This window comes from Aegilops tauschii, chromosome 5 (genome assembly GCF_002575655.3).
Source record: "Aegilops tauschii subsp. strangulata cultivar AL8/78 chromosome 5, Aet v6.0, whole genome shotgun sequence".
Classification (NCBI taxonomy): domain Eukaryota; kingdom Viridiplantae; phylum Streptophyta; class Magnoliopsida; order Poales; family Poaceae; genus Aegilops; species Aegilops tauschii.
Window position 1 is genome coordinate 351,660,166 of NC_053039.3, and position 23,465 is coordinate 351,683,630.

At 49.4% G+C, this 23,465-nt stretch overlaps 1 long non-coding RNA gene across 1 annotated transcript; it reads right to left on the reverse strand.

The window, feature by feature from the left end:
* Positions 1 to 22,316: 22,316 nt before the first annotated feature.
* LOC141022387 (uncharacterized) lies at positions 22,317 to 22,901 on the reverse strand. The gene is made up of 3 exons (XR_012183683.1): positions 22,688 to 22,901; positions 22,542 to 22,606; positions 22,317 to 22,469 (listed from the first exon to the last, which is right to left on the reverse strand). It is a non-coding gene; the product is annotated as an uncharacterized lncRNA (long non-coding RNA).
* Positions 22,902 to 23,465: the final 564 nt, after the last annotated feature.

The window sequence follows — 23,465 nt, forward strand, 5'->3', positions numbered from 1 at the left end:
TGATGTTCAACCCCTGGCAGGCCGGATTGCCGCGTTGAGCCGTTTTGTCAGTCGCCTCGGCGAGAAGGCCATCCCTTTGTATCAGATGCTGAAGAAAACGGATAACTTCGTCTGGAGTGACGCCGCTAATGAAGCATTTGAGGACTTAAAGCAGCAGCTAGCTAATCCGCCGGTTCTCGCTGCTGCGGTTGACAAAGAGCCATTGTTGCTATATGTGGCAGCTAACACTCGGGCTGTTAGTGTGGCTATTGTAGTGGAGCACAAGGAGACAGGAAAGGAATATCTGGTTCAGCGGCCGGTTTACTATATTAGTGAAGTACTAATTGAATCCAAGCAGAGGTACCCGCATTGGCAAAAATTGGTGTATGGGGGTTTCATGGCAAGCTGGAAGCTTAAGCAGTATTTCCAAGGTCATCCCATCACGGTGGTCAGCTCTGCTCCTTTGGGGGATATAATCCAGAATAGGGAAGCAACTGGTCGGATTGCTAAGTGGGCTATCGAGCTCGGGCCTCACGGGTTGAAACACATACCTCGAACGACGATCAAATCTCAGGCACTTGTGGATTTCATCAATGATTGGACAGAATTACAAGCGCCAGAAGAGAAGCCGGATCACACTTATTGGACTATTCATTTTGATGGGTCTAGGCAATTGGAGGGCTCGGGGGCTGGAGTCGTGTTAACTTCCCCGCGAGGTGATAAGTTTTTTTATGTTCTCCGTTTAATATTCCCTTGCACTAATAATGTAGCTGAATATGAGGCCTTACTCCATGGTCTTTGGATGGCTAAGGAGATGAGTCTCAGCCGAGCTAAGTGCTTCGGTGACTCGGATCTGGTGGCTCAACAAGTGTCCGGCACTTGGGATTCCAAGGACCCACTAATGGCAGCATATCGTCGTGAGGTGGATATTGTTGCAGGTCACTTCAAAGGTTATCAGGTGGATCATGTGGACCGGCGGAAGAATGAAGCAGCAGACGCTTTAAGCCGCCTGAGTTCCCAACGTAAACCGGTTCCACCTAATGTCTTCCTGGATATTTTGCATAATCCGTCCGTTAAAATCCCTGGTGAAGAGGATTTGGCTGTTCCTGATCCGGAGGCTCAGTTGGTGGCAGCCCTACATGTTATCCCGGATTGGACGATTCCGTGTCTGGCGTATATAAACCGGGACGAGTTACCAGAGGATGAACTTTGGCCAGATAGATAACCCGGCGGTCCAAGTCCATGACTATTATCAATGGAGAGTTACATCATTGCAGTGTGACGGGGGCGTTTCAACGCTGTGTATCTCCTGAGGAAGGCTGTGAAATTTTGCGTGAGATCCATGAAGGAGATTGTGGGCATCACACCGGTTCAAAATCTTTGGTGGCCAAGGCGTTTCGTCACGGTTTCTATTGGTTGACAACTCATGCTGATGCCGAGGACTTGGTTAAAAGATGTGATGGCTGTCAGAAATTCTCACGACGTGCTCATGTACCAGCTCAAGAATTGAGGATGATTCCAATCACCTGGCCGTTTGCAACTTGGGGGCTGGATATGGTTGGGCCTTTCAAGAGGTCCAAAGACAAGAAGACCCACCTTTTGGTGGCGGTTGATAAGTTCACAAAATGGGTAGAGGCAGAGCCAGTTAGTAAGTGTGACGCGGCCACGGCGGTTCAATTCATCAAAAAGGTGATTTTCCGGTTTGGCTTTCCACACAACATTATAACTGACAATGGTACCAATCTGTCAAAGGGTGCCATGAAGGAGTTTTGTCAACGTGAGCACATCCGGCTTGACGGGTCATCAGTGGCTCACCCCCAGTCCAATGGTCAAGCGGAGAGGACCAATCAAGAGATCTTGAGAGGCATCAAACCCCAGCTTATGGTTCCTTTGCAACGGACGCCGGGTTGTTGGGTTGAGGAGTTACCTTCAGTGTTATGGAGCATCAATACCACACCCAACAGATCGACAGGCTACACGCCGTTCTTCATGGTTTATGGAGCGGAAGCGGTTCTTCCTAGTGACATCCGTCATGACTCGCCTCATGTAGTGGCATATGTTGAAGCGGATAACGAGAAGGCATGGCAGGAAGCTCTTGACCTGTTAGATGAGGAGCGTGACATGGCGGCAGCCCGTTCGGCGATTTATAAGCAAGATCTGCGTCGTTATCATAGCCGCCAGGTTAGAACCAGAACCTTTCAAGAAGGAGATTTGGTGCTCCGACTCATCCAGGATCAGACGGATATGCACAAGCTATCCCCCCCTTGGGAAGGGCCTTTTGTGGTCAGCAAGGATTTGCACAATGGGTCGTACTACCAAATCGATGTTCGAGAGCGCAAAGACTCACGTAAATCGGAGGAGGAGACCAACCGGCCGTGGAATATTGCTCATCTTCGGCCCTACTATACTTGAGCTACAGACTCTGCTTATGTACATATTATGACATTGTATATATTATGATCAATATAATAAACAGGAACCTCAACTAAAGCGGGGTATCTGTTGTTTTCTTACATCACGTGTGGTTATATGAGCTTACAAAGCGGCGTCCGGTTTACCCCTTGATTTAGCTTCTTAAAGCTTGATATCAGATCACTTGGGGGCTTGGTCGTATCCGAACCATAGCTATACCTCTTGATCGGTGCAATGCCATAGCATCACTTGGGGGCTTGGTCGTATCAGAACCATAGCCACGCCTCTTGATCGGCAAAATGCCATAGCATCACTTGGGGGCTTGGTCGTATCCGAACCATAGCCACGCCTCTTGATCGGCGCAATGCCACAGCATCACTTGGGGGCTTGGTCGTATCCGAACCATAGCCACGCCTCTTGATCGGCGTAATGCCACAGCATCACTTGGGAGCATGGTCGAACCCGAACCATGGCTATGCCTCTTGATCGGCGTAAAGCCACAGAATCATTTGGGGGCTTGGTCGAACCCGAACCATAGCAATGCCTTTTGATCGGCGTAATGCCACAGCATCACTTGGGGGCTTGGTCGAACCCGAACCATAGCAACACCTCCTGATCAAATTTGGGGCCTGGCAGCCCGTGAAAAGCCTCGACTACAACGGTTTTATTTGCCTTTTGCTAAGTTTCTTTTTCTTTTGCTAAGATTTGTGATGTTTTCAAACCAGTGTTTATCAACCCGGTTGGGCTGTCAACTACAAGTTGTCAGTACATGACCAAGTTATAATCCGGAGACTATCAGCCCGATCTGGTTTTGACTCATAGTCACCAGTATGGAATAAGCCAGTGTTTATCACAACCCGGAACGGTTTTGTTGTAAACCAGCATTATATAACAGGAGATACCTTTACTCCGGATTAAGTTTATTACCTTCATTACAAGGTTGGTCAGCCAACACTATGCCTAAAGGTCGCAGGTATCATATATTTCCATACTTGGTTATCTTTTACAACCTTGGTTATAAAACTTGGTCATATATTTAGTTGGGCATCATGACCCGCCCGGTGGTAAACCGCCAGGGCGCTTTAAGCTTTTTATCTGCAGGAACAATTGGAATAAATAGCTATGGATTATGAACATCATATCTCAAAGCATGGCGGATTAACACGCATCAGTTGCAGATAAATATGCACGAAGGCATAACAGACCAAGTGTTTTAACTAGCCTATTATAAGGCGTTTCAGTACCCAAAGGAATATTGTTTCTCAATAAACATTGCAGTATGGAAGGTTAAACCGGCCCCCGAGTTATGATCACTGAGCAGCTTGACCCGATGGCTGCGGGTCATCTTGCACCGGTTCTTCTTCTTCGTACCTACCCAGCGGCTGGAAGTCAATAGTTGTCCAGTCGATCCCAGTTAAAGCTTGGAACACAGCTTCGTCGCTTATAAGGGTGGACGGTTCAATATCAGGGGCATAAGTGTGCTTACGGATTGGAGGGATCAGGCTTTGAGTTTCAGGAGCTAGTGCAGCAACCCGCTTGTTATTGATATCATAACTCGCCTGATAATGTGAAAGATCGGCTTCTTCAGCAAGTTGACAAGCCAGTGGACGTACTTCCCGGTTTATGGCGCGGAGATCTTCAGTGCAAAATTCTGATCCGTCTTCTTTCAAGCTTGGGTAGCCTTTAGCCACGTCCGTCGGATCAAGATCAGGCACCCATGCTTTTGCCCGGGTTAGCGCAGTCAGAGCGCCAGCCCTTGCAGCAAACCTCTACAGCTCTTCTATCCGGGCAGGTAGCATAGATAGCATGTCTAAGGTATCCTTGATCAACGTCAGGGGTGGCTTATTGTGCGAAGTGGTGCAGATAATCCGTTGTGCGCCGGTATACAGTTGCTCTATCAGTGTGTAGGCAGCTTTCAACTTCTTCTGCACATCAGAGCCCAGATGGCTAATGCGGGTTCCTGTATCATTACAAACATCAGTAAACCGGTAACGCATGAGAGGATATGTTGAAAGCATAAAGGAAGGATGTTTACCAAACACAGCAGCGGTCATAGCATGCACTTGCCGCTTTACACCAGTCAGCTCGTCAACCACCGGTTTAAGAGCGGCTTCTGCGTTTTCAGCCCTTTTGTCAAGCGGCTTTTTCAGTCTCCCAGTCCGCCCGCTCTTTGTTGAAGCCCTCTTTCAGTTTCTCCATAGCGCCTAGAGCGTGGGTCAACTCTTCCTTCGCTTTGGAGGCTTCAGCTTGCTGGGTTTTGATGTTCTCTTGCAGATCAGCGGTTTGGCGTTCCTTCATGCTCAGCTCCGCCTGTAAAGAGACGGATACATAATGAGTTGACAGTACATATTTGAAGTACCAAGCACATAACAAGTTATGCCCTTAGTACTTGGGGGCTAATGCATATTTGCTTTTACTCAGAAATTTTTAAAAGTCCCAAGCACAATACAAGTATTAAGCTTGGCACTTGGGGGCTAATGATGACAAGGAAAATCTGAAACATGAATATTACCGGTTTAAGATTTACAGTGGACAACTATACAACGGTATGAGGATACTAGCATATTGGTAAACCGGAGTCTGGCAATGGAACGGTGTAATGCATTGGCGGTTCAACAGGGGACTAATGGTATCTACCGGGTCATCATTTTTTCTGTGAGGTTAAACCGGACAATCTGGTATTCAAAGGGTGTAAAAGAAGGAAGAAACAAGTTTCACATCTTGCTATGGTAATTTCAGATCTACCGCGCGTAGGAAAAACAAAATATATTCTAACCTAAATTCCAGTGTACTCAAGGTTCAGCAAGATGAGATGGGTTGGATATCAAACAGGTGCTGAAACTGCTAAAGCATGAGATCTATGTGGTTTAAACTACTACCGCACGAGACCTATGTGGTTTTTGGATCTAACCCGTGGATATAAATAAGGGAAAAGAAGGGCGGCGACGAACACCGATGAACGACAGAAACCCTAAGTGCAGATCTATAGTAAGAGAAAGAGGAGACTTACGGATGCTGTTGAGCAGCGGCGGCGGCGCGCGGAGGAGCTCTGGTACGTTCAGGTCGATGTAGCGGCCAAGGTTGGTGCAGCAGTCGAAGGTTGAGGGCGGCGGTTGAGGTCGAAGGTTCGGGCGTCGCGAGGATGAAGATGAAGCGAAGAGGCACGAGGGGGAAACTGGAAAGACCCCCTGGCCCTATTTATAAGGAGATAAAACGACAGTTGCGAAAATCGAGGAGCCGGATTTTTTTGATATAAGGTGATGTTGTCGCCTCGATTGTCGGAGGCTTGTTAATGACAGGTGACGTCACGGCGGTTTACCAAGATCCTAGAAGATGATGTCATGGCGGTTTACAATACTGTGTAAAGATGTTGAAGGAGAAATTTTCTCAAGTATTGAGGATTGACATGAACCAGTTCAAATCAATCTGGGGCCTAATGTTGGGGATATTACCACTGGGCGTAAACCGGCCAGGAGAGGCCAGGTTAACTTCATAAGTAGTTCATCTGTATCTGAAGCCCATGAAGACAGACGGTGACGCTTCATGAAGGCCCAGGGCCCAAAGCCGGTTTAAGGCATGTAGACACAAACCGGTATTGAGATGTAAACTTGTGTTGTAAGATATGCGTAGCAGAGACCGAGCCGGACACAATTATGAGCCGGCCTCGGAGTCTGTAAACCAACGGGCATCAGCCCATGTATATAAGGGGACGACCCGGCGGCGGTTCAGGAAGAACAGACAACAACTCGAGACTCAGGCAAAGCGTATTTGCTCCCTGGTCATCGAAACCCCATCAATTCCATCACAACTAGACGTAGGCTTTTACCTTCATCGAAGGGCCGAACTAGTATAAAACTCTCTTGCGTCCCTTGTCCGCTTTAACCCCTTCGAGCTAACCCGTAGCGATGGCTCCACGACTAAGTCATTTCTCTAGGACATCTGCCGTGACAAAACCACGACACCCTTGACACTTCATGCCCCAAAGCAGGTTGTTTCCATCAGCCTCTTAACCCGTCTGATTCAAATTATCAGGGTACTTCCCACTCATCTTCTGGCGAGTCATCAGCCACAAAGCTTCCACCCCTCAAAACAGTTCTTGGGTGAGCTATACACTTGTTTTTATCCCTGATGTGTTATTTTTATAGACTGTAATGATCCTCATATTTATGTTTCTCAGCGCCAAGCCCAGACCCAGCAAGAAGGCTTGGTTGAATAAACCAGCTGATGATAACATGGCTGTTGAACCGGAAAAGACTCCAGATCCTGAAGAGACCGATGCTGACGCCATGCTTAATGACCCACCACCTCAAGACCATGACTTCTTTGCTGAACAGGTGGAAGTTGACACCACAAGCCATGCTGACCAGCCAACCAGCCCTGTCCGAACTGATGACAAACCGGTCAGTCTAGTTAAAGATACTGACAAACCGCCAACTCCAGTAAAGGCTGCTGATGACAAAGATGATGATATTATGATTACTAGCACTGGCCACACCACTCCTGGCAATCCTGTCGCTTTGTCAAAGCATACTGCCAAAGATGAGCTCTCTGCTATCGGCAAAGGCAAATGGATTGCCGATTTATCAAGCTACGCTCATCTCAATGCTCAAGACATTCACTCTGGCTTCTTGAACCGTCTGTATACCAGCCGTGACTATGAAGCTGGTTTGGTAAACTTGATGAAGGAGCGATATGAGGTAACTACCTAACTGTTTCTCTCTTACGTCCAATTGCAACTTATCCATTCTAGTAGCCCCCAAGTGGCGGTCTATGATACCAATCTGAACCGGGACTTAGTAATAACTTTAAGTTTGCAACACTGATGTAGCCCCCAAGGGCCGGTTTAACTTTATAAAGATGAACCGGGACTTCTGAAAGATTGCCCGGATCAGAACTTAGAGCAAACATACACTAGCCCCCAAGTGCCAAGAGTAATACTTGTATTATGCTTGGGACTTTGTAGGAATTTCCGAGAACAAAAAAATATGCATTAGCCCCCAAGTATGAAGTGCATAACTTGTTATGTGCTTGGTACTTCAATCATGTAGCATCAACTCATTATACTCCTATCTGTTATAGGCTGAACTGAACAAAAAGGAAACTCAAACCGCTGATCTGCAAGAGAACATCAAATCCCAGCAAGCTGAAACCTCCAAGGCAAAGGATGAACTGACTAGCGCTTTAGCCGCTATGGAAAATTTAAAGGAGGATTTCAACAAAGAGCGTGCGGATTGGAACACAGAACAATCCGCTTTGCAGAAAAGAGCCGAGGACGCAGAAGCAGCTCTTAAACCGGTGGTAGATGAACTGATTGGCGTAAAGCGGCAGATACATGCCATGACTGCTGCTGTGTTCGGTAAGCATCCTTGCTTTATACTTTCAACATATCTTCCCATGTGTTGCCGGTTTACTGACATTTGAAATGATGCAGGAACTCGCATTAGCCACCTGGGCTCTGATGTACAGAAGAAGCTGAAGGCCGCTTATACGCTGATAGAGCAATTGTATACAGGCGCGCAACGAATCATCTGCACCGCTTCTCACAATAAGCCGCCCCCGACGTTAATCAAGGATACCTTAGCCAGGCTATCTATGTTGCCTGCCGGGGTAGAAGAGCTAAAGAGATCCGCTGCAAGGGCTGGCACTTTGACTGCACTAACCCGGGCAAAAGCATGGGTGCCTGATCTTGATCCGGCGGACGTCATTAAAGGCTACCCAAGCTTAAAAGAAGACGGGTCAGAATTTTGCACTGATGATCTCCGCGCCATAAACCGGGAAGTTCGTCCACTGGCTTGTCAACTTGCTGAAGAAGCTGATCTGTCATTTTACCAGGCGAGTTATGACACCAATAACAAACGGGTTGATGCACCGACTCCTGAGGCTCAAAACCTGATCCCTCCAATCCGTAAGCACACCTATACCCCTGATATTGAACCGCCCACCCTTATAAGCTACGAAGCTGTGTTCCAAGCGTTAACTGGGATCGACTGGACAACTATTGACTTCCAGCCACTGGGTAGAGACGAAGAGGATGAACCGGTGCAAGATGACCTGCAGCCGTCAGGTAAAGCTGGTGGCCAATCATAATCCGGAGGCCGGTTTAGTCTTCTACGTGCCAAAACACGTATTTGAGAAAACAATTATCCTTTTGGGCACTGAAACGCCTTGTAATAGGCTAGTTAAAACACTTGGTCTGTTATGCCTTCGTGCATATTTATCTGCCACTGATGCGTGCTAATCCACCATGCTTAAGATATGATGTTCTTAATCCATAGCAATGTAATCAAGCTATCCCTGCAGGTAAAAAGCTTAAAGCGCCCGGGCGATTTACCACCGGGCGGATCATAATGCCCAAATATATATATACAACCAAGGTTTATAACCAAAGTTAAAAAAAGATAACCAAATATGGAAATATGTGATACCTGTGACCTTGAGTTGGCTAACCAACTTTGTAGTGAGGGTAATAACCCTAACTCGGAGTATTAGTAACTCCTGTTATATGATGCCGGTTTACAATAAAACCGTTCCAGGTTGAGATAAACACCGGTTTATTCAATACTGGTGACTTTTAGTCGAAACTAGACCGGTCTGATAGTCTCCGGATTACAACTTGATCATGTACTGACAACTTGGAATTGACAGCCTAACCGAGTTGATGAACATCGGTTTGAAAACATCACAAATCTTGTCAAAAGAAAGAAAAACTTAGCAAAAGGCAAATAAAAACCGTTGTAGTCGAGGCTTTTCACGGGCTGCCAGGCCCCAAATTTGAGGCTTTTCATGGGCTGCCAGGCCACTATGTTAAACCATTTTTGCAAAGCCTTTTAAGATGGTCCTCAATCCTTAACCAAACATCATTTTAACTTGACAAGTTCAGGGTCTTATTAGAGTAACTTGTTAAAGTTCGATGGGTCATACCAGGTTTACCTGGGCGGAGTAACTTACTTAAAGAGGCAGGCTAACCCGGGGTTTTAGGTGTATACACCAGGCTTCCAAGCCATGGCTTGATAGCCTATTACAAGTGTAGATTCTTTGTTCATTTCGACAGCAAAGAATCCCCAAGTAACATTTTGAGATGTGCTCAGTGGGTGCCCATGTTTGAGTTGTTGTTTTATAACACTCTCTTTGGCCCCGGATTGATTTGGCTTTGAGCCGATCAAGAGGTGTGACTATGGTTCGGATTTGACCAAGCCCCCAAGTGATGATGTGGCATTGCGCCGATCAAGAGGTGTAGCTATGGTTCGGATACGACCAAGCCCCCAAGTGATGTAATATAAAGCTTTGAGAAGCCGAATCAAGGGGTAAATCGGACGCCGCTTTATAAACAGAAGCTCCATGTAACCACACATGATGTAAGAAAAACAACAGATACCCTGCTTTAGCTGAGGTTCCGATTTATTTTATTGATCATAATATATACATTGTCATAATATGTACATAAGCATAGCCTATGGCTTAAGCATAGTAGGGCCAAAGATGAGCAATATTCCACGGCCGGTTGGTCTCCTCCTCCGATTTATGTGAGTCTTTGCGCTCTCAAACATCTATTAGGTAGTATGACCCGTTGTGCAGATTCTTGCTGACCACAAAGGGTCCTTCCCAAGGGGGGGGGGTAGCTTGTGCATATCCGTCTGATCCTGGATGAGTCGAAGCACCAAATCGCCTTCTTGAAAGGTTCTGGTTCTAACCCGGCGGCTGTGATAACGACGCAGATCTTGCTGATAGATCGCCGAACGGGCTGTTGCCATGTCATGCTCCTCATCTAACAAGTCAAGAGCTTCCTGTCGTGCCTTCTCGTTGTCAGCTTCAACATATGCCGCTACACGAGGTGAGTCATGATGGATGTCACTAGGAAGAACCGCTTCCGCTCCATAAACCATGAAGAACGGTGTGTACCCTATCGATCTGTTGGGTGTAGTATTTATGCTCCATAACACAGAAGGTAACTCCTCAACCCAACAACCCGGCGTCCGTTGCAAAGGAACCATAAGCCGGGGTTTGATGCCTCTCAAGATCTCTTGATTGGCCCTCTCCGCTTGACCATTGGTCTGGGGGAGAGCCACTGATGATACGTCAAGCCCGATGTGCTCACGTTGACAGAATTCCTTCATGGCACCCTTTGACAGATTGGTACCATTGTCTGTTATAATGCTGTGTGGAAAGCCAAACCGGAAGATCACCTTTTTGATGAATTGAACTGCCGTAGCTGCATCACACTTACTGAATGGCTCTGCCTCCACCCACTTCGTGAACATATCAACCGCCACCAAAAGGTGGGTCTTCTTGTCCTTGGATCTCTTGAAGGGCCCAACCATATACAGCCCCCATGTTGCAAACGGCCAAGTGATTGGAATCATCCTCAATTCCTGAGCTGGTACATGAGCACGCCGTGAGAATTTTTGACATCCATCACACCTTTTGACCAAGTCCTCGGCATCAGCATGAGCTGTTAAACAATAAAAACCGTGACGAAATGCCTGGCCACCAGAGACTTTGAACCGGCGTGGTGACCATAATCTCCTTCGTGGATCTCACACAAAATTTCGCGGCCTTCTTCAGGAGACACACAACATTGAAATGCCCCTGTCACACTGCAATGATGTAACTCTCCATTGATAATAGTCATGGACTTGGACCGCCGGATTATCTGCCTGGCCAAAGTTTCATCCTCTGGTAACTCGCCCCAGTTCATATACGCCAAATATGGAACCGTCCAATCCGGAATAACATGAAGAGCCGCCACCAACTGAGCTTCTGGATCAGGAATAGCCAAATCCTCTTCACCAGGGAGCTTGACGGACGGATTATGCAACACATCCAGGAAGACATTAGGTGGAACCGGTTTACATTGGGAACCCAAGCGGCTTAAGGCGTCCGCCGCTTCATTCTTCCGCCGGTCCAGATGATCCACCTGATAACCTTTGAAGTGACCTGCAACAATATCCACCTCACGACGATATGCCGCCATGAGTGGGTCCTTAGAGTCCCAAGTGTCGGACATCTGTTGAGCCACCGGGTCCGAGTCACCGAAGCACTTAACTCGGCTTATGTTCATCTCCTTAGCCATCCGAAGACCATGGAGTAAGGCCTCATATTCAGCTGCATTGTTAGTGCAAGGGAAAATTTTAACGGAGAACATAACAAAACTTATCACCTCGTGGGGAAGTTAATACGACTCCAGCCCCCGAGCCCTCCAATTGCCTGGACCCATCAAAATGAATAGTCCAATAAGTATGATCCGGCTTCTCTTCTGGCGCTTGTAGTTCTGTCGAATCATTGATGAAATCCACAAGTGCCTGAGATTTGATCGCCGTTCGGGGTATATATTTCAACCCGTGAGGCCCGAGCTCGATGGCCCACTTAGAAATCCGGCCAGTTGCTTCCCTGTTCTGTATTATATCGCCCAAATGAGCAGAGCTGACCACCGTGATGGGATGACCTTTGAAATATTGCTTAAGCTTCCGGCTTGCCATGAAAACTCCATACACCAACTTCTGCCAATGCGGGTACCTCTGCTTGGACTCAATAAGTACCTCACAGATATAGTAAACCGGTCGTTGAACCAGATATTCCTTTCCGGCCTCCTTGCGCTCCACCACTATAGCCACGCTAACAGCCCGGGCATTAGCTGCCACATATAGCAACAATGGCTCTTTGTCAACCGGAGCAGCGAGAACCGGCGGATTTGCCAGCTGCCACTTTAAATCCTCAAATGCTTCATTAGCAGCGTCACTCCAGACGAAGTTATCCGTTTTCTTCAGCATCTGATACAAAGGGATGGCCTTCTCGCCAAGGCGGCTGATAAACCGGCTCAACGCGGCAATCCGGCCTGCCAGGCGTTGAACATCATTGATACACTTCGGTTTGGCCAAAGAAGTAATGGCTTTGATCTTTTCCGGATTAGCTTCAATGCCCCTATTAGACACCAAAAAGCCCAAGAGCTTGCCTGCCGGTACACCAAAAACGCACTTGGCCGGGTTAAGCATCATTTTATAAACCCGCAGGTTATCAAAGGTCTCCTTCAAATCATCAATCAATGTCTCCTTCCTTGATTTCACCACAATATCATCTACATATGCATGAACATTGCGGCCGATCTGATGATGAAGACAATTCTACACACACCTCTCTAATATGTCGCCTGGGCACTCTTGAGCCCAAAGGGCATAGACACATAACAGAAGGCTCCAAAAGGAGTTATGAAGGCTGTCTTCTCCTGGTCCTTAACTGCCATTTTGATCTAATGGTAGCCAGAATACGCATCCAGAAAGCTCAAACGCTCGCAGCCCGCCATAGCATCAATGATTTGATCAATACGAGGGAGGGCAAAAGGATCTTGTTGAGGATATAGACCTTAGAGTCACCCGCCAGGAGGGGCCGGGTTACTCATATGGTCATTACCAGAAGCCCGGCGCTAAGCTTGAAGACGGTGGGCCAGAGATGGGCTTAAGACCCGGATACGGCTTAAGGCCCGTAGTTGCAGTCATTATCCTGGTAGAACTTGTAGTGTAAGGCAAGAATAGTTGAGAGTCCGAGCCGGAAACTCTTATGAGCCGGCCGGGACTCTGAGAGCTGCTGGGCGTCAGCCTCCCTATATAAAGGGACGACCCGGCAGCGGTTTAGGGACAAGAAAGATCTCATCGAGAACCAGGCGTAGCAGTTAAGCTCCCTGGTCATCGAAACCCTAATCAATACCACCTCAAACTGGACGTAGGCTTTTACCTTCACCGTAAGGGGCCGAACCAGTATAAACCCTCGTGTTCCTTGTCCCACTTAACCCCTTCAAGTTTCCTAGTTGCGATGGCTCCACGACTAAGTCCTAGCTCGAGGACATCTGCCGTGACAATTCCACGACAGTTGGCGCCCACCGTGGGGCCAGCGCATGGTGGATTTGAGTTCTTGAAGGGCAGCTTCGAAGGGCTCAAGGGATACGCTGTGGGCCGGATGACCAAGAGTCGTCGCAGCAAGCTCTACATCGACGATGCAAACTGGGGCCCGACGTCGGCTCAATTGAGTATGGGTACCGGGTCCCCTTCGGCGGAATTCATGTTTTCATTGGCAAGATTGGTGAGCCGGGCCCTGAGCCGGATCTCTGCGCCGATCTCATCGAGACGGCTCAGCGCGCATGACCCGCCCGGGCCCGGCCTGCCGTAAGGCATGCTTTTGTGGGATGTATCCATGGAGGGCTCTCTGATCGATCTGGATCTGGTGATGAGACGGCCGCCGGCTCTGACGGCGAGTCGTCCACCGATGAGTCAAACTCGTTGTATCAACTTCAAGATGGCGGGCTCATGGGTTGTTCCGATGGTGACAGTATTCCGGACCTGTTTGAGCCGCCAAGCCGGGTTGGAATCTTCATGGCCGGTGCGCAGCCTGTTCAGAACCCTGCTGCTGGAGCGGGAAACCCGGTGCCTTCGCCGGCTCAGGTGCTAATGGATCTCACGGACAAGATGACGGCCCTGTTAACCGCCACGGTTGACCCGGCGGATCAAGCTCAGCATGATGCGGAGGTGGCACAGTTAAAATTGGATCTAGTGAAAGCTAAGGAGGATCTGGCAGCAGAAGGGATTAGGATGGCTGCGGAGAGGGCGGCTCTCGATGCCCAAACCCAGTTGATTCAAGCGCAGTCCTTCCGGCTCACGATGGGTCAAAACGCGTCCAATGAGGTCCTGAGAAGGAGGCATCAAAAGGCCCAATCTCGACTCCCTCCGGTTTACGATCCACGCAACCTCTTCAACACGCCAGGTGCAGGGTCTAGTAACCCGCCAGGGGTCATAGCGCCCTGGTCTGGGACCCCTATTCAGCCACAAGTGATGGGGCCTCCCCAGGTGCCCCCTGCCCCGCCTCAGTACGTGCCAATACCACCGGGTCATTATAATAACCCGCTAGAGAACATGGTCGCCGCGGCAGCACGGCTGGCGGCTCTCCCAGTCGACGGCGACTCTCCGACGGCTATTGAAACCCGCCAGGTCAGGGAACTCCTTCAGACAGCACTGGCGCGGCAAGAGGCGTACTCCTACAGCCGGGACAGGATCCACTCGACCCCTCGTCCAGGCCGGAGCCCGAGTTACAGCAGACACATGGTCTCAGCGACCGGTTCAAGTAACGTCCGACGCCATGACCCGCCCCCTGGCCATGGCCCGGCTCATAATGGAGGCTTTCACGCAGCAGACCAAGACAGAGCGCGGCAAGAGGCGGAGCAGGTGCCTCAGTTGACGGCTTACCAGACTCCCCCGGCTTATCCGACGACGTCCGTCGATGTGGGTATCCCTACCAGGACTGGGGGTGTCCCTTGCTTAGTGCCATCTATCCGCAATGAACGTCTACCCAAGGACTTCAAAGGCCCTAGGAAGGTGCCCAATTACACGGCTGACTTACAACCCGCAGCCTGGATCGAGAGTTACGAGATGGCCATGGAACTATTGGAGGTCAGTGAGGCGGCAATGGCCAAGTACTTCACCATGATGTTGGATGGGACTGCCCGCACTTGGTTGAAAGGGCTACCACCGAATTCCATCGGGTCCTGGGCTGAGCTGAAAGCCTGGTTCATCCAAAACTTCAAGGATACCTGTAGGCAGTCTATGTCAATTGTGGATTTGACTAACTGTAAGCAGCAGGAGGGTGAATCCACGACGCATTGGGTTCACCGGGTCAAGGAGATCATACATTCATCAGATAAGATGGATGCCGGCTCTGCAGTCTTAATGTTGGAACAGAACTGTTGTTTCGTGCCCCTGAAGATAAAACTCGGGCGGCTTAAGTGCGACTGCAATGATATGGGTACACTAATGGCGGCTCTGTCAAGTACGCCGATTCTGATGGTACCAAAGATCCCCCTTCAGATGATGAAAGGGCAGGGAAGGGAAAGAAGAATGGCAATGGCAAGGGTCCTCAGCATAACCCGGGAAACCAAGGAGGAGGCAAGCGCAAGGCCGATGGCAGCCTAGAGTTTGTAGCCAACGCCAGCTCACAAGGTAATAACCAGCGACGCAAGGGGAGGCCCCCTCCCCGAGCCAGCGGGTCAGGCCCGACGCTGGAGTAGCTGTTGAATGAGCCTTGTCCAAGGCATGGCTCTAGAGAGAAGACAGCTACCCATCTATGGAAGGATTGTGCAATCATGAAGGCCTTTAAAAATTACAACGGCCCGGGTGGCGGCTCAGGCGCCGGCGGCTTTCATGGCCCGGGCGGCGGCTCAAATTCTAATCCTCAGAACGGTCAAGGGGGCTTTAACCAGCAGTCTGGCCAGGGTCATCAACAGCAGCAGGGGGGTTATCAGACCAATCCAAAGCAGCTTAGCGATGGACAATATCATGTGTTTACCACCAGTCTGTGCAAGCGAGATCAGAAGCTTCATAAGAGTGCTGTGAATGCTGTTGAGCCGGCGGTTCCACGCTACTTGCGGTGGTCTGAGCAGCCTATATTGTGGAGTAGGGAGGATCACCCTCCCCGGGTGGATAATCCGAGTCACTTGGCCCTGGTAGTGGCTCCTCAGGTGGGAGGATATAAGTTCACTAAGGTGCTCATGGATGGCGGCAGCAGCATCAACATCTTCTATTATGAGACATTTCGTCGTATGGGGTTGATTGATAAGAATCTCAGCCAATCAAACACTATTTTCCATGGTGTGGTACCTGGTAAGTCGGCTTACCCAGTAGGCAAGATCGAGTTGGAAGTGGCCTTTGGAGATGAGAACAACTACAGGGTGGAAAAATTGACCTTTGAGGTGGTTAAGATAAGAAGTCCGTATCATGCCATATTTGGGCGGCCGGCTTACGCCAAGTTCATGGCACGGCCGTGTTACGTGTACTTACAGCTCAAGATGCCGGGTCACAATGGGACCATTACGGTTCACGGCAGCCGGAAAGTGGCTCTGGAGTGTGAGGAAGGCGATGCAGCTTATGCAGAATCTGTTTGTGCAACAGAGGAGTTGAAGTTTTACAAAGACAATGTTGACCCAACAGATATGACCTCTCTGAAAAAGCTGACTACGGAAAATGAGCCGGCGATGAAATTTAAGTCGGCTGATGAAACTAAGCTTGTTGATTTTGTTCCAGGAGATTCATCTCAGCAGTTTAGCATCAGTGCCAATCTGGATCCAAAATAGGAAAGCGCGCTCATCGAGTTCATCCGTGAGAATAGGGACATCTTCGCATGGAAACCTTCTGACATGCCAGGTGTACCTAGAGAACTCGCTGAGCACACTCTCAATGTTGATCCGAAATTTAAGCCGGTCAAGCAGTTCCTTCGGCGGTTTAATGAAGAAAGGCGGAAAGCTATTGGTGAAGAGGTGGCCCGGCTCTTGGCGGCCGGGTTTATTGTTGAAGTCTTTCACCCAGAATGGTTAGCTAACCCGGTGCTCGTACTCAAGAAGAACGGCACTTGGCGGATGTGTGTGGACTACACGGACTTAAACAAAGCGTGTCCGGCTGATCCTTTTGCCCTTCCCCGTATTGATCAAATTATTGATGCTACGGCGGGTTGTGCGCGCTTAAGTTTCTTGGACGCTTTTTCTGGATATCATCAGATTAAAATGGCAGTTAAGGACTAGGAGAAGACGGCGTTCATCACTCCCTTTGGAGCCTTCTGCTATGTGTCTATGCCTTTTGGACTCAAGTGTGCACAGGCGACTTATCAGCGTTGTGTACAGAACTGTCTTCATAACCAGATTGGGCGCAATGTTCATGCTTAGGTGGACGATATTGTGGTTAAATCCATAAAAGAGGAAACCCTGATAGATGATTTAAGGGAAACCTTTGACAATCTCCGGGTCTACAAGATAATGCTTAACCCTGCCAAGTGTGTTTTTGGTGTTCCTGCAGGCAAACTCTTGGGTTTTTTGGTTTCTGACAGAGGCATTGAAGCTAACCCGGAGAAGATCAAGGCCATCACCTCCCTGGCTAAGCCGGCGTGTATAAATGACGTTCAGCGCTTGGCGGGTCACATCGCTGCTTTAAGCCGGTTTATAAGCCGTTTGGGTGAGAAGGCCATGCCATTATATCAGTTGATGAAGAAAACCGATAACTTTGTCTGGAATGATGCAGCTAATACCGCTTTTGAGGACTTGAAGAAGCAGCTGGCAGAGCCCCCAGTCCTTGCTGCTCCAGTTGACAAGGAGCCTTTATTGCTGTATGTGGCTGCTAATACACGAGCCGTCAGTGTGGCCGTGGTGGTGGAGCGCAAGGAAGAGGGTAAGGAGCATCCGGTTCAGCGGCCGGTTTATTATGTCAGCGAAGTGCTCATCGAGTCCAAACAGCGGTATCCACATTGGCAGAAGCTTGTTTATGGTGTGTTCATTGCGAGCCGGAAGCTTAAGCATTATTTCCAGGGTCATCCCATCACTATGGTCAGTTCTGCCCCTCTTGGTGATATCATTCAAAACAGAGAGGCCACAGGGAGGGTGGCTAAGTGGGCTATAGAGCTCGGACCCCATGGTCTGAAATACGTGCCACGCACGGCTGTTAAATCTCAGGCCTTGGTGGATTTCATCAATGATTGGAGAGATTCACAGGTGCCCGAGCAAAAGCCGGATAACACATATTGGACTATTCACTTCGATGGGTCCAGGCAATTGGAGGGCTCGGGGGCTGGAGTCGTGTTGGCTTCCCCTAAAGGTGACAAGTTCCATTATGTGCTACAATTGATGTTTCCTTGCACTAACAATGCGGCTGAGTACGAGGCCTTGCTCCATGGTCTTCGGATGGCTAAAGAGATGAGCTTGAGCCGGGTAAGGTGCTTCGGCGACTCAGACTTGGTGGCTCAACAAGTATCAGGAAAGTGGGATTCCAAGGACCCTCTCATGGCGGCTTATCGCCGCGAAGTTGATGCCATTGCTGGGCACTTTCAGGGTTACCAAGTGGAACACATCGATCGCAGGAAGAACGAGGTGGCTGATGCTTTAAGCCGGCTGGGCTCTCAGCGAAAGCCGGTGCCACCTAACACTTTCCTAGATATCCTGTATAACCCTTTTGTTAAGTTGCCTACAGAGGAAGACTTGGCTGTCCCTGACCCGGAGGCACGACTGGTGGTGGCTCTCCACATCATACCGGACTGGACAGTACCTTATTTGGCTTACATGACCCGGGGAGAGTTGCCTGAGGTTGAAACTTTGGCCAGACAAATAACCCGGCGGGCTAAGTCAATGATTGTTATCAATGGCGAGTTGCATCACCGCAGTGTTACGGGAACATTCCAGCGTTGTGTCTCCCCTGCTGAAGGTCAAGAGATCTTGCGTGAGATTCATGAAGGGGATTGTGGCCATCACGCCGGCTCAAAGTCTCTTGTGGCCAAGGCTTTTCGCCATGGTTTTTGTTGGCTGACGGCTCATGCTGATGCGGAGGACTTGGTCAGTAAATGTGATGGTTGCCAAAGGTTCTCGCGACGGGCTCATGCGCCGGCTCAGGAGCTGAGGATGATCCCAATTACTTGGCCCTTTGCGGTCTGGGGGCTTGATATGGTGGGGCCTTTTAAGAGGTCCAAGGATAAGAAGACCCACCTCTTGGTGGCAGTTGACAAATTCACAAAGTGGCTGGAGGCTAAGGCAGTTAGCACGTGCGATGCAGCCACGGCGGTTCAATTCATGAAAAAGGTGATTTTTCGCTTTGGTTTTCCGCACAGCATTATCACTGACAATGGCACCAATCTATCCAAAGGCGCCATGGAAGAGTTTTGTCAACGAGAGCATATCCGACTTGATGTTTCCTCAGTTGCTCATCCTCAATCCAATGGTCAAGCTGAGAGAGCTAATCAGGAGATTCTGAAGGGCATCAAGCCCCGGCTTTTGGTCCCTTTGCAACGGACGCCGGGTTGTTGGGTGGAGGAGTTGCCCTCCGTGTTATGGAGCATCAACACTACTCCTAACAGGTCTACAGGGTTCACGCCTCTCTTCATGGTTTATGGGGCAGAAGCAGTCCTCCCCACTGACATCCGTCATGACTCGCCTCGAGTGGCGGCTTATGTTGAGGCGGATAATGAACAGGCGCGCCAAGATGCTCTTGACTTGTTGGACGAACAGCGTGATGTGGCAGCAGCTCGCTCACCGATTTACCAACAAGACCTGCGCCGTTATCATAGTCGCCGGGTTAAAACCCGGGTCTTCCAGGAAGGCGATCTGGTGCTCCGGCTCATCCAAGATCAAACTGATGCGCACAAGTTATCCCCGCCTTGGGAAGGGCCCTTTGTGGTCAGCAAGAATTTGCACAACTGGTCATATTACCTCATTGACATTCGGGAGCATAAAGATTCACGTAAGTCGGAGGAAGAGACCCGTCGGCCGTGGAACATAGCTCAGCTTCGGCCTTACTACACTTGAGCCACCGGCTCTCCCAATGTACATATTTCTCTACGCCATGTATATATTATGATAAACAATAAAGCAGGACCTCTGTCCTTTTTTCTCCTCCAAAAGTGCACGTGTTGTTTTCATTGCAAGATTACATGATAACTTGAAGGAGGATCCGGCTTATGATCGTATTTGAATCTAGCCGTAAGCAATAAGGTCACTTGGGGGCTTCCTGTTCAAACATAGGTCGTATTCGAACCAAAGAGAACATAGCTGTCGATACCCATTTGATTGGCAAAGTGCCGAGCTCATTGGGGAGTTTTCTTTGATCATATTTGAATCTTAGTTTAACCCCTTTGAGAACCGACGTGGATCGTATTCGAATTAGCGTCGTTAAACAATTCTTAAAATCACTTGGGGGCTTCCTGTTCAAACATGGGTCGTATTCGAACCAAAGAGAACATAGCTGTCGGTACCCTCTTGATTGGCATCGCCACACCCACTGGGGGCTATATGATCGTATTCGAATCCTAGCATAACCCCTTTGGGCCGGGTCTCTGGTCGTATTCGAACCGGAAGCCCCTAAGTTCTTCTGCTTCATAGTAAGTTTCTTCAGATCATTTCAAAGTGTGTACGGCCGGGTCTCACTTTGCCGTCTTAACTTTGATTTCCAGTGTTAGTTGAACACAATGGGCGTTATTACGACAGGTAAACCGGAATTGAGGTACCAACCTTATTACCCGGGTTATCTAAACCAGAAGTATGCTTGCAGGCCGCTAAGTGTGTTATTACGGCTGTATTAAGGACATAATTGAGAACCAGTCTTTTTTGATTCATATTCCGGGTTATATATCTAAAACATATGATTCTCAGTGCGGTAAGCCGCCTAGAGACTTGTGATTTGTCCTTTTATGCAGGATAGTTAAAGGCAATTATTTTGAGCTTAAGGAAAATGAATGATCAATTATGACCCGGAGACATATAAAGGAGACAACTTCAATAGACTTCAAGCATTCAAGGCGTGCACGATGGCACGGCAAAGATAAAGTGTTGGTCCTACTCTATTACAAGACTCGTTGAGTCCAAAAGGGTGAGGCATTGTTTGATAAACCACCAGCAGAATTACGACGCTTGCTGGGTTGAAGTCTCCGGCTCGTTCCTCTCATCTCCTCTGGCTGTTTCCAAGGCCTGGAATGTCGATGACTTCCAGTCGATGCCACTCAGAGCTTCGAATTGAGCTTCCTCGTCAATTAACCCGGCCGGGTCAATCTCCGGGGCGAAGGTGTGCTGACGAGCCAGCGGAATTAAGCTGAGGGCTTCATAGCGCGGAGTGGGGATCCTCTGATTTTCTGCATCATAACCCGGCTGATACTTAGTCAGATCTGTATCATTGACAATCAGAGTGGCCACCGGGCGTACGGTCTTCACGCAAGCTGCGAAGTCCTTCTGGTCGAAGGCAGTGCCGTCTTCCTTTAAACCTGGATAGCCGAGGGCGATGTCTGCCGGGTCTAACTCTGGAAGGAACGCCTTGGCCCGGCTCAGCGCGGCGATCGCTCCGGCTCTTGCAGAGGCCCGTCGTAGCTCTTGGATACGTTGAGGCAGAACGGCGAGCCGACGAAGGACTTCCGCCAGGTGAGTCGGCACCTCGTTGGATAGGGCCACCACGGCCAAGGCACGCTGTGACCCGGTGTAGAGTTGCTCCACCAGGGTGTATACGGCCTTCAGCTTGGTTACCACACTCTGGTTCAGGTTGGCACTTCTGGGACCTGTTTAACAGAATAAGATAAGCCGCCGACAAGGATGAGTTATGAGATATAAAAATTCTAAACTTGACGAAAGCCGGTGAAATGACTTACCGAAGATTGTGGCGACCATCTGGGACACTTGGCGCTTTAAACCGGAGAGTTCAGCGGTCTTCTCGGAGAGAGCCTTCTCCGCCTGTTCAGCCTGGTTCACCAGCGCGACCTTTTCTTCGGCCCAAGCCTTCCGTTCAGCGTCAAACTCCGTCTTCAGCTTTTCTTGCGCGGCGATGCTGGACAAAAATTTGGCATTTGCCTTCCGGGTCTCCATTTCTTGCATCTTCAGCCGGTTCTTGAGATCAGAGATGTCAGCCTCAAACTTCTTGCCAGCAGCCTGCATAAATTTTCGGGTTATGGCATGAACAGTTACTATGAAATTTAAAGTCCCAAGCATTTTCCAAGCAAAGACACTTGGCACTTGGGGGCTAATGCATATCGAACGTTCCTATCTACAAACTACCGGCTCATGGAAATAAGCCGGAACCTAAGTCTACAACATACTCAATCATAAGTCGTCGACTTGGGGGCTAGCATGGTAAAGGTAACTATGCAGTAAGTAAGAGGACAGAAGAATAATACCTCAGATTTCTGCTGGATCTGGTTCACCATAGCAATCTCTGCGTCCCGGCTCTTGTGCACTTGGCTGACGAAGCCGGAGACGATCTCTCCAATGTTCAAATTGGCGTAGTCGGTGAGGTCCAAGTTAACCCGGCGGGACTCTAGCAGCTCCCCTTTGGCGGAGCACCGCCAGCGCAGTAGGTCTACCCGGCTCAACAAACTCCGTCCGGGTGATTACCACGTCCCGGTCATCTGCTGGTTGAGCCGAGCTGGAGGCCTCCGGGTTAACAGAAGCTTCTGTTACAGGCTTGTTGGTTGGAGCAGCGGCCTCAGGAGCAGAGGCAGCTGGCGGTTCTTGAGCGGCTGCCTCTGGCTCAGGCAAATCCGGCTCTTCGACCGGCTTGGTCTTCTTCGCCCTCTTGGTGAGCTTGGCCTGGGCACTGAAAGGACAGAAAGGTTAAGCACAATAGTGTAAGTAAAGACAAAGTACAACATGAGATGATTATCGTTACCCGGGCACGGTCTTGAAGGCCGGCAGGCTTGACTGCATAGAGTCGCCAGAAGAGGGGGAAGTTTCCTGATAATTTGAGTCAGAAGAGTTGAGCGGTTGACGTATAACACCTGCCAAAGGATGAAAAGGGTACAATTTTGAGATCACCTCGGTCCGGCGTTTCCTTGATGCGTCAGGTAACCCGGAGGAGAGGTCAGTGTTTTTGTCGGTCCGGGTGTGCCGCCGGCTCTCATGAACCTGTCGCTTCAAAATAAATTGAGGGTCTTGATAAGCTAAAGGATGTGAAAAGCTTACTTTCTGGGTTACCCTTCGGATTTTCAGCCGTGGCAAGGGCTCCGAGTCGGAGGAAAGTATTGTTACCTCTTCAACCACCAGGTTACTTGCTCCGGTGTCGTCCTATTGATGAACAAGTATTGATAAGGCGGACAGAAATAAACAACAAATACAACAAGGACTTACAGGCTCAGGGGTTACCTTTGACTCGGAGCTGTCGCTTAGTTGCATCAGCTCTGAAGCAGTAGGCCTACTTCCTTTCTTGCGAGGGGCGGCTTTCTTGGCGGCTTTCTTCGCCTTTCTGGCCTTCTTGGCCGCCTCATGGTCATATTTGACCCGCCAGAACTTGTCATCAGCCTGAAAAGTACAATGATGATTTCTTAAAACGATTCAGATGAAAGTTATATACAGAAGAAGATAAGATGTTCAGATCAGCGGCTTACCGCTGGGGCTGGGTTGGTCTTGCAGAAGGGGGCTAACCCGGTCCTCCCGCAGTCTGCCAGGCTCTCGTTCAAAAGAGCCTTGGTCATATCCTCTGCAACATCTTCAGGAAGATCGTTGCGGCTGTGTCTCTGGGGTCATCCTTACGGCCCGTGTACTCGCACATTAAGCCGGGGCGGCGGCTCAATGGGATCACCCGCCACGAGATCCA